At 44.9% G+C, this 12,038-nt stretch overlaps 1 protein-coding gene across 4 annotated transcripts in view; it reads right to left on the bottom strand.

Moving 5' to 3' along the window:
* The window catches only part of cux2b (cut like homeobox 2b), a 123,551-nt gene that overhangs the window by 84,231 nt on the left and 27,282 nt on the right, over positions 1 to 12,038 (bottom strand). The gene's annotated exons all lie outside the window — the stretch shown is intronic.

Raw genomic sequence — 12,038 nt, 5'->3', positions numbered from 1 at the left:
GTTGATTTGTTGCTCAACTTCAACAATTAAATGAAAGACGAGCTTTCCAATTTACTTTTAAAGAGGGGCACGGTAAATTGTTGATGGTTTGTTTCTAAAACGCCACCAATCAGGTCAGTTGAGGAGAGAGGCAGGATGCACCGTCAGTTGCACTTGCCACTGCGATGGCCCACTTTCACCAGAAACGATGAGCTGGAGCAATTCAACACAGCTAACCTGCAATTGTTTATTCTTTCTTAAGAAATGTCAATCTGTTCACTCTCAGGTGTGCTGCTCTTCCTCTTGTTTTTGTTGTTTTCTCCCCGGTACTCTTCTCGGTTTTCCCCTGTCGATTGCAACGAGATCAAAGCTCCACTGCTGGAAGAATCTGAATATTTCAGGTATGGAGAGGCGGTCACGTTTCATACCACCTGCATGTGTAGTGCCGAGAGAGGTCCCTCCTCTCACTCAGACTCGGTTATAGGGCCCTTGAGACCCAGCGACATAAAACCGAGGCCACCTGGCTGTGAAAGAATGGGAATGCTACCTTACCCGACTTCTCTCTGAGGTGCCTTCATTTTACAGCATTTGAACCAAAAATAAAAATGAATCTAAATAGAGCGGTGAGAGTGGGAATAAAACTAGTGATGACAACAAGCGGCTCGGCGCTTTGAGTCCTGTCACAAAAGCTCCAAGATCAGTACCAGCGCAGCGGAATGGGAGCAGACACGTAAAAGGGCACTTTATACATGAATCATTTTGGAATGTGCCCTGTTTTCTGGCATTGGGTAGCGTTGTAAATTCAAAATGCAATCTGGTCAAGGGAATATTTTACAATATTCTACACAGCGCGCAGTAAAGGTTTTCAAAATAATGTATGACCAAGCCAGGACTCTTTCTGCGTCGGTAAACAAAGGCAGATTGCTATGATGCACTATTCATGAAAGGCCAAGTACCTTGGCGGAAGTGTACGTACATGCACTGTGTTTATGTGTACATGTAAAAGACAAGGAGAGAAGATGCATACAGATGTGTGTTGGTGGCGTTGGGGTGGGAGATGTCGGGGTGTCTTTGTTACTGGGGTATGCACGTTCCACACGACTGATTCGTAGCTTTGTCTCTCAAAAGGGCCGTTAAGTCTTTACAGCAAATTCCTTACATTCATCTGTGTCAGGGCACTCGGCGCACATTAGGCGTTTACACAAGAGGAAACAAAATCTATTTGATGCAACACTGCCCACGCATTCACAACCCTCCTCCTCACGCTGGAGCTTCCGTGTTTCACTTTCATTTCATATTTTGAACAGGCAGGAGGACAGGCAAGCACGTGGAGAGATGCGACACGATTTTACCGTAAATCAACACACGCCCGAAAGTAATCAGGGAAGAATCAACGAGCAGCCTTGCTTACATCGCTCGAGAAATTTGTTTTGATTCACTCTGGAATATGGCATTAATTTTTGTTATTCCGCCGACTGATGCATCCAAACGGCATACCAGAAAAGTCACATTTCGTCTTTTTGTCCCCGACTGCTGCTGCACCCCATCTTTTCCTCTCAGCGGTGCTTATGAGAGGGAACAAGTAGAGGTTAATCCAGAGCAGGTCATTGCCAGTCGGCTCATTGGAAATGTCAGGAGGGACATGCAGGCATTTCTGAATACCACACTAAACCAACAAGGGTGACAGCACCAAGATGGATGACTGACGACAATGTGTCCTTCCCCCACCTCTCCCCAGAATCACCCATTTAGCCCTCTGCAGAAAGCCGTATCAATCAATCGATTTATCGCCATAAATCAAGCCGGGCTTTGATTGTATCAGCAAGTCATGCGATCAATCAATTAGTTGAGACCTCGCAGCCCAATTTGCCAGGAGAAAGACGAATGCTCCCACACTTCATTTATTTGGTTGTCCGTGTACCCATCAAGCAGGGCTGCTGTTGAATACAAGACCCAACCAGCACCCGTTCATCGATTTCTACAGATTAAACTTGCATAGGAATCAAAGCACACTTAACTGACTGGGAATAATTCTGCCTTCGTCATTTGGAGAGAAGTGTATTCTTTGCTTTCCTTTGATAGTGCTTGCTCATATCAAAACACAGTACATCCATTTGTATCCAAGATACTGCTATGACTGAACAAGCAAGGTGAGAGAGATGCACAAGCAACGCTTGGAAAGACAAAGCACCCAGTCAGATAAACATGGAGTCATACAGAACAAATCACAGATTATTAGGAGCCACCCCCCCCCCCCCCCCGCCCTCTCAGCCAGGCTTTCGTGACGAGACAAGGGAGACTAAGCTCGAAAAACGCTGGGTGAACAAATGGTGAAAAGCATACGTGTGATGGCATTTTTGTTTCACATTTCATCCCAACTGTGAATTCCAATTCATAGTGTGACATTGGCTTCCTCGGTCCAATGCCTCCCATCTGTAACTCTGGTGTCAGTATGTCTCACAGGACAAGCTTGGAAACTACAGGGACAACAAAAACCGTCAGAAACAAGTAGAGCACAACAGAAAGCACTGCCGGAGCATTTCTTCATGTTTTCCTTTTTTTTACACCAGCAGCAGGTTGACGTATGGCAGACTGCCTTGCATCCATGCAGTGGAATGAACATGGTGGGCTTCCTGGGGAAAACATCTCTGTTTTGCATAATGAGGTGTGTGTGCTTTCAAGGCCCTGCACCCATATGCACACTTCACAAGACCATTGGAAAAACGTGAAAGTTTGATACAACAGAGAATGAACTTTCCACCAAATGTGCCATGACTTCCCCCCCCCCCCCCCCCAAAAAAAAAAAGAATCAATGAGATTAATGATCCATTCATTTTCTATTTGGGTGGAAGGCAGATGACACCTTGGACTGGTCACCTCTCTGTCACAGAGCGCAGATAGATGCAGACCAGCATTATGATGTCAATAGGTAACTAAAATTGTTTTTTTTTCATTTGCTATGTTTTCCACATAATTATTAAATCAAGCAGACAACAAATCTGATTTGCAGCACTGCACTTTTAAGTTGGATTTATATTTAATTAGCTACGGGCTAATTGCAGACAGTAAAAGGCATGTAGTTTTTCAAGATATGCAAAGCGACAACATCCAAGCGAAGGTAAGAAAACCAAGGAAATGTTCTCCCATCAAACGCCATCCAAGCAAGCAAAGAAATTTCAAAGAAGAGCACAGAAGTGACTCAACTACATTCAAGACACACACAATTACACCAAAGAGGCGATCCATGATTCATTTCAGAAAGATGTTTCATTTCAGAGTGGGTTGAGTATCAGCAATGATGAATGCATGCAGAGAAGGCAATTTGTATGTAAACTAAAGATTACAGACTGTTTTGAGAATAATTGGAGTTTGTTGCCATCCATCCATCCATCCATCCATCTTCTGCCGCTTATCCAGGGTCGGGTCGCGGGGGCAGCAGCTTCAGTAGGGAAGCCCAGACTTCCCTCTCCCCAGCCACTTCTTCCAGCTCGTCCTGGCGGATCCCGAGGCGTTCCCATGCCAGCTGGGAGACAGACAGTCTCTCCAGCGTGTTCTGGGTCGTCCCCGGGGTCTCCTGCCAGTGGGACATGCCCGGAACACCTCGCGAGGGAGACGTCCCGGGGGCATCCTAATCAGATGCCCGAGCCACCTCATCTGGCTCCTCTCGATGTGGAGGAGAAGCGGCTCGACTTTGAGCCCCTCCCGGATGACCGAGCTTCTCACCCTATCTCTAAGGGAGAGCCCGGACACCCGACGGAGAAAGCTCATTTCGGCCGCTTGCATCCGGGATCTCGTTCTTTCGGACACAACCCATAGCTCGTGACCATAGATGAGGGTTGGGACGTAGATCGACCGGTAGATTGAGAGCTTTGCTTTTTGGCTCAGCTCCTTCTTCACCACGACAGATCGGTACAAAGTCCGCATCACGGCAGACGCCGCACCGATCCGCCTGTCGACCTCTCGATCCCTTTCACCCTCACTCGTGAACAAGACACCCAGATACTTAAACTCCTCCACTTGAGGCAAAATCTCCTCCCCGACCCGGAGAGGGCACTCCACCCTTTTCGGACTGAGAACCATTGTCTCAGATTTGGAGGTGCTGATTCTCATGCCAGCGGCTTCACATTCGGCTGCGAAACGCTCCAGCGAGAGTTGGAGAGCTCCACTTGAAGGCCCCAACAGTACAACATCATCTGCAAAAAGCAGAGATGCTATACTGAGGCTACCAAAACGGAAACCTTCAACGCTTCGGCTGCGCCTAGAAATTCTGTCCATAAAGGTTATGAACAGAATCGGTGACAAAGGGCAGCCTTGACGGAGCCCAACCCTCACTGGAAACGATTCCGACTTACTGCCGGCAATGCGAACCAGACTCTGACATCGGTCATATAGGGACCGAACGGCCCGTATCAGCCGCTCCTGTACCCCATACTCCCGAAGTACCCTCCACAGAACTCCACGAGGGACACGGTCAAACGCTTTCTCCAAGTCTACAAAACACATGTAGAGTGGTTGGGCGAATTCCCATGCGCCCTCGAGGACCCTGCTAAGGGTGTAGAGCTGGTCCACTGTTCCGCGGCTGGGACGAAAACCACACTGTTCCTCCTCAATCTGAGGCTCGACTTTCCGACGGACCCGCCCCTCTAGGACCCCTGAATAGACCTTTCCAGGGAGGCTGAGGAGTGTGATCCCTCTGTAGTTGGAACACACCCTCCGGTCCCCCTTCTTAAAAAGGGGGACCACCACCCCGGTCTGCCAATCCAGAGGCACTCTCCCCGATGACCACGCAATGTTGCAGAGGCGTGTCAGCCAGGACAGCCCCACAACATCCAGAGCCTTTAGGAACTCCGGTCGGATCTCATCCACCCCCGGGGCCTTGCCACCGAGGAGCTTTTTAACCACCTCGGTGACTTCAGTCACAAGGATCGGAGGGCCCACCTCGGAGTCCCCAGACACTGCTTCCTCCAAGGAAGGCGTGTTGGTGGAGTTGAGGAGGTCTTCGAAGTACTCTGCCCACCGGTTCACGACGTCTCGAGTCGAAGTCAGCAGCGCCCCACCCTCACTGTACACAGTGTTAGTGGTGCACTGCTTTCCCCTCCCGAGACGCCGGATGGTGGACCAGAATTTCCTCGAAGCGGTCCGGAAGTCGGCTTCCATGGCCTCACCGAACTCTTCCCATGCCCGTGTTTTTGCCTCGGCGACCACAGAGGCTGCATTCCGCTTGGCTAGTCGATACGTGTCAGCTGTCTCAGGAGTCCCACAGGCTATATAAGCCCGGTAGGACTCCTTCTTCAGCTTTACGGCATCCCTTACTACTGGTGTCCACCAGCGAGTACGGGGATTGCCTCCACGACAGGCACCAACCACCTTACGGCCGCAACTCTGATTTGCCGCCTCAGCAAGGGAGGTACGGAACATGGTCCATTCGGACCCCCGGGACATGTGTATAGTTCTGCCGGAGGTGGGAGTTGAAACTCCTTCTGACAGGGGATTCTGCCAGACGTTCCCAACAAACCCTCACAACACGTTTGGGTCTTCCAGGTCGGACTGGCATCTTCCCCCACCAACGGAGCCTACTCACCACCAGGTGGTGATCAGTTGACAGCTCCGCCCCTCTCTTCACTCGAGTGTCCAAAACATGAGGCCGCAAATCCGATGATACAACTATAAAGTCAATCATCGAACTGCGACCAAGGGTGTCCTGGTGCCACGTGCACATATGGATACCCTTATGTTTGAATAAAGTGTTTGTTATAGACAATCCGTGTTGAGCACAGAAGTCTAATAACAAGACACCACTCCTGTTCTGATCGGGGGGGCCGTTCGTTTGTTGCCATTGTAGTGCAAAATACAACCCTACAAATGGGAATAAGAACCATGCCTCCTAAAATCACTTAGCCTGTAGCCATGTGCCGTGCAAGGTTTTATGAAAGGTCAAAATGAGATGATCAAGTGATGAATGAGCCAAACCAAAACTGATTTTCATCCATGCTTTATCATAAGGCTGAGCGATTAAGGGAAAAATGAGAACATTGATTAATTTGTTTGATAGGAAAATCGTGATTAATTTAAATAATTATTCAGTGAATGTGAAAGTTTGAATTTATTCAACTATGAAAACTCAACTATGAAAACTCGAACTACTCAAGCCTCACTTTGAATGTGTTTTTGCACCCAATAAAATCTTGAATAAGCAACATCCCTTATTTCTTTATTGCGTTCAATTTGTTTAATTGTTTTTTTACCAAGTACGTGCACTTAATGAACTAACCTTGAGCTTTGAGTATCACAGTTTGTGCCATACCACGTGGAAATATGTGTTGATTCGCCAATAACATTTCCAGGAATCTTTTAAATTGTCACTTTAAATTCAACTTGAATGAATTCAATAATAGAAAATAAATGAAGAACAAATTCACATAAGAATGCAAATAAATTATAGCAATAAAAATGAATTAAACAAATGAATACAGTTTAGACCTCTTGGAGCAGTGCATGCGAGGAATACACACGTATAATGAGCTAAGAAAAATGTCACATCCTGATTGGCGTTCGGTGCGCACCCATGCTTTCCGGGCTCGATCACCTGATTCCAATTCCACTGATTGTGCCTTCTGGCTATAAAAGCCACCCGGTTTCGCTCAGTTTTCGCCGGTGTATTACCTCAGTTCCTGACCTTGTCGCCGCACAGTACGCAGGTTAGCCCAGCTCGGCCGTCGTGCCTCACTGTTCTGTTTTGTTACCTTCTGTTTGTCCCTGCGTGTCTCAGTAAAACCCTTTTTGAACTATACTGTCTCCATCGAGTATTTTGGATCCAGCTCCCCTTTTTTCTTCGTCCTACGAGATCAGTTGCCACTCCTCGTGCGGACGTGACAAAAAGTACAAGAAAGTTGTAATTGAGCTCCATCAATATACAGTGAACCCTCGTTCATCGCGGGCGATACGTTCCAAAAATAGCCTGCGATAGGTGAAATCCGTGAAGTACAATGTAGTAAGATTTTTTTAAACAATGCACATACTGCATACATACTGCAGAATGAAACAAAAAAATAAAACCTATTTTTTAATAGTTTAAAGAACTGTGTTGTAAAACTCTATTTTGCTGCTGCTCCTATTCGTCCTGAGTCCGCTTGTCACGTTCCGATCGAGACAGAAAGTCTCGATCAGAGCAGGCGACAGAGACGGACGATCCTTGCGAGATTTTATTAACAAACAAAAGGCGCTGGTCCAAAAAACAAGTGGACCAGGGAAGTAACAAATAAAGAAGACTAAAACACGACGCGTAGGCAGGCAAGGGGAAAACCGTCCCGCCTACTACGTCTGAAATCAAAACGCACACGGGGGTGCAAAAGTACGCAATCCCGGAAGACAAATTAAATTTACGGGACGCGGTGGGAAAACACCTTGGACCGGATAAGCTCACGCACCGAAGATAGAGTCCAGGGTACGGTTGAGATGCAAGGTAAGAACCAATCATCCGGCACGAGCAAGGTGACCGCGACCCATCTGAATACCGTGTCCGTGATTAGAGAATTGACAGCAGGTGGTGGAGGTAGGGGCCTGCCCTAGGTGGGCGGCCCCGCCCCCAGCTGTCAATTCGCACGTGACACCGCTGCGCTGTAGCGTCTTTTTCTACTGAAGGAGTCTTTTCCGAGAGAAGAACATTGTTATCGGTAGTTGGCACTCTCTTTTTTTTTGTCTCTTTTTTTTTCGAGAATAGAGAACGGCTCATGGAGCACAAAGCTACATGAGCCAGAGTGTTTGATTTTATTCTACTTTGTTTGCAGTGTTGTTTCTTTTACTTTGTTTGTTTGCACATTTGCATGCCATTAATAAAAAATAACATTAAAAAAAAATTCACCTGAACAAAATCTGTGATGCACTGAAGCCGTGATAAGTGAACCGCGAAGTAGCGAGGGATTACTGTAACTCATAAATTTGGAAGAAATTAATTGTTTATACTGTATGTATCGTATGTATTCAAGTATCTTCTTTTCCTTTCGGCTTTTCCCTTGACGGGGTCGCCACAGCAAATCAGTGTCCTCCATCTTTAGAGGTTTGATCTGCATGTTTGTTTTGGCCAAGCTTTTACGTCGGATGCCCTTCCTGTAATGCGCAAAATTTTCTACCTAAAAAAGAAATCAAAGTTTGGGTGTGTGTTATAAACGAGGCCTGCGAAAAAAATATCATATACTGTATATTTAATGCTTTATCCCTTCCAGGAGGGGGACAGCATTTCCATTGGTATTCTCGCCCTTCAGTTTTGATTCTCGGGAAAGACCCGGATCACGCACATTCCTTTTTTTTGATTGTTGATTACCATTTCTTTAGCTATGCTTCATTTCCTTTCCTCGCCTCACCCACACTGAAACGTGAGTTAAGCATTGCTGTTTTGCACAATTACCAATATCCAGTTTCAAATCAGTGTTTACATTGTCAATAAATAATTTTTATCACAATGATTGGTCTGAGCCGAGAAAAAGTGAAACACAATTTTATACCCATTTTTAATTGAAAATTAGGGGTGCACATTATACATGTGTGAGCGTTATCCTCGAATAAATAAGGTATATGTTGTTTTATTGAAGAGTTGACGAGGTTGAGCATCCACATCAATTATGTTTTAGCAGAAATCGATGAAAAGGTTTCTTCAGCCGTCATCTGTACTTCTTTGAAGGTGTCGGACGTTTCGCTTCTTATCCAAGAAACTTCGTCAGCAAACTAAAGTCTTACTGGCAGTTTAGGCCCTATATATATATCCCTACTGTCCAGACATGGCGGTGCTCTGATAGGACCCTGCTCTCAGGTTGGGGGGAGCAAAGGACTACTCCCTGTAACTCCACTGATTGTTGCTATGGTACTGACTAATGACTGGCCTGATTGCCCCACTTCGACCGGTATCACCTCTTCAGTATTACTAATCCTATGTTGCCTAAGCAGGCTATTGTAGGAACGATCCAAATTGAACCTCACCCCACCAAACCGGTTTCATGAAGGATTTAGTTGTTTTATGAAAATCGCTTCTTTTACTCCCCTTTCAAACCATCTATGTTCTTTTAATAAAATTTTAACCTCCCCCCGAGGGTTTTATATATATAGGGCCTAAACTACCAGTAAGACTTTAGTTTGCTGACGAAGTTTCTTGGATAAGATGCGAAACGTCCGACACCTTCAAAGAAGTACAGATGACGGCTGAAGAAACATTTTCATCGATGGACCACTCCTGTTCGACTGAGAGCTTAATAATGAACAAGATAGTCAATTCTAACTAGATTAGTTTTTGACAGCTAAAGTGTCCTTGAGAGTTTTGAAAGGTGCTTAGAAATTAAATGTATTATTATTATTATTATTATTATTACATCCATAAACCTTCCCTTATGTCTTCCTATGCGCATGTTTATCTCTGAATTCACTGAATTTTAAAGTCAGAGTTTGAAGATTAAAGTCAGGATTCTGAGAATAAAGTCAGACTTCTGAGATAAAACTGAGAATCGTGCCAACTTTATTTGTTTTCTTTGCCATCCCTACTCCTCTTAACGAACAAATAACCACCGTAAAAATTGCAGGGAGGTGTGACGTGAATGAATGTGCGTGTGTGTTACTTGAAAGAATAATTGCTTGACTTTACACATTGACACACAAACAAGGAACAAGACACTCCTTTCATTCATTTGGTTGAGGGAAAGGTGTTCTGTTGGTACCCAAGTTCTTTAGACACTGAAATATCAAGTAGAAGAAAGACATTAACACGTGTTGTCACAGTAGTTTACATTATAGACTGTATTCGCACTGGTTATTACAATTTGTACCTTTTTCCAAATGATCCCATACAGAGGATGTTCTCTTCTTTTTTGTTGTGGACAGTGCATCCAATGCAGAACACATACGATTGAAGATGCGAGTTGGGTGTGTACGTGTTAGCTGTTCGCTCAAGCTCATTGTCCTCCAGTTTCCTCCCACATTCCAAAACCATGCATGGCAGGCTGATTGAACACTCTAAATCAAGGGTGTCAAACTAATTTTTGCCGCGGGCCACATTGTCGTTACGCTTTCCTCTCGGGGGCCGTTATGAATTTGGAGAAGCCATTAGAATGTTTAATCCCTTCCACACATTCCATACAGAGCGCACAACAAATGAATGAATAACTAGTTTTCACATTTGAAGTCAAAAATAATGTTTTCTAATAATGTAATAATGTAACTGTTTTTGTGGTTTACCTGAGACAACTTGAAATTTTGGTTCAAACTTTAGCAAGCATCATGGACTTGCTTTTGCGGGCCGACAATGATGTGCCGGGCCAGATTTGGCCCCCGAGACTTGAGTTTGACACCTATGCTCTAAATTGTCCCTACGTGTGAGTGTGGGAGTGAATGGTTGTTTGTCATTGTGTGCTCTGCAATTGGCTGGCAACCAATTCAGGGTGTCTCCCGTCTAGTGCCCGAAGAGGGCTGGGATAGACTCCAGCAGCCCCCGCGACACTCGCAGGGGGTGCTGAATAAAGTGGTCCGGAAGATGAATGAATATATGTAGTCCTTAATTTTTAAGAATTTTTAAGAGAAATTTTGAATGTTCATGTGTAGACATCGGTACGATAATGATAAATCATTGAGTCACACAGCATACATGACCAGTTTTCGTGTGTGCAGTTTAAGGGGTCAAAAGGAGAGACATCAGCAAGGGCTCACAAACTTCAAACATACTTTACGAGGTGATAGGCTTGTGCGCAATCAAAACACCATTGATTTTTTTTCCTCCTGATAAATACCTCAACACTAGCATTTTTTAACTCTGAACTATGGTTCTTAGGAAATTCAGTGATTTATTCACTGATTTAGGTAACTGAGCTGATTTCACACCAACATGTTGGCCAAACACTACTTGAGGTCAACTCAGAGAATGGTTCCCAATAGCGCACAGCCCAGGCCTAGTGTATGTCTTCCTTCGCTTCTCTCCAATTTTCTTCACTCACTTCATGCAACAATTGTGTCGAGTTGTAAGGCTATGGGGCGGGGTGTGGGCGTCTTAATGTGTATGCACGAGTGATGGGTGGTGAATGAATGTGCGTGTGTTACTTGAAATAATAATCACTTTACTTTAGACACTGACACACAAAGAAGGAACAAGATACACCTTTCATTCAATTTTGTTGAGGGAAAGCTGTTCTGTTGGTACCCAAGTTCTTGAGAACAAAGTTTACACTTCACCTTTTAAAATAACGGCAAGGAGAAGACCTTAAACCGAAGGATACACGGTGTTGTCAGTCAGTCAGCCTTATTGTCAAATATGCTAATATGCATGACATACAGCACAGATGAAATTCATGTCCTCTCGGACCCACCATGCAAAGCACTTATGACTTTAACAAACATCACAGTTTACATTATATATTTGCCCTGGTTATTGTAATTTCTACCATTTGCGAAGAGATCTGCTCAAAATGAATCTAAACAGGGAATCTTCTCTTCTTTTTCCTTGTGGACGGTGTGTCCAATGCACAACAAATCCGATTGAAGATGCGAGTCTGGTGTGTCAGTGCCATATGCGCTCATGGACGCCCCGGTGCGCCATTTTATTTCGAATCTTCGAGTGGGTGATGACATAGAAATCCCGTCTCATGAGACATTGGGCGTAGCCACGTGCGTTCCGAGGCTTTGGGCGTGGCCACAAGCGAAATCGACCCACGCCTCATACCTCGCTTCGCAAATTGTTTCACCTGTTTACTCAGCACACGCCTCGGAGCCTCGGCACAGAAAGGCACATCACTGGTATGCCCACATGTGGTTTTAATAAAGAAAAACATAAAAGGCCAATATATAAGAGTATCCACAATATGGATTAAGACGCTTAGGCATACTAAACAAAGCAGGGTTAAAACTAGTGCTGTCAGGCGATTAAAAATATCTGCAATTAATCAACTCAGTCTGTACTAAATTGGGTTAATTAATGTCATTAATTTCTCTCATCTAAAAATTGCTAAGAAACCCCCTATTTTTATTTTAAATTCCTTACATTATTGAGGCATATCTAAAGATATAAGAAAACATGGCATTATAATTAT

Source organism: Hippocampus bargibanti, linkage group LG04, assembly GCF_051943395.1.
Source record: "Hippocampus bargibanti isolate YZ-2025 linkage group LG04, ASM5194339v1, whole genome shotgun sequence".
Taxonomy (NCBI): domain Eukaryota; kingdom Metazoa; phylum Chordata; class Actinopteri; order Syngnathiformes; family Syngnathidae; genus Hippocampus; species Hippocampus bargibanti.
The sequence above is the reverse complement of the archived record's forward strand: the minus strand, read 5'-3'. Positions and strand labels throughout refer to the sequence as shown.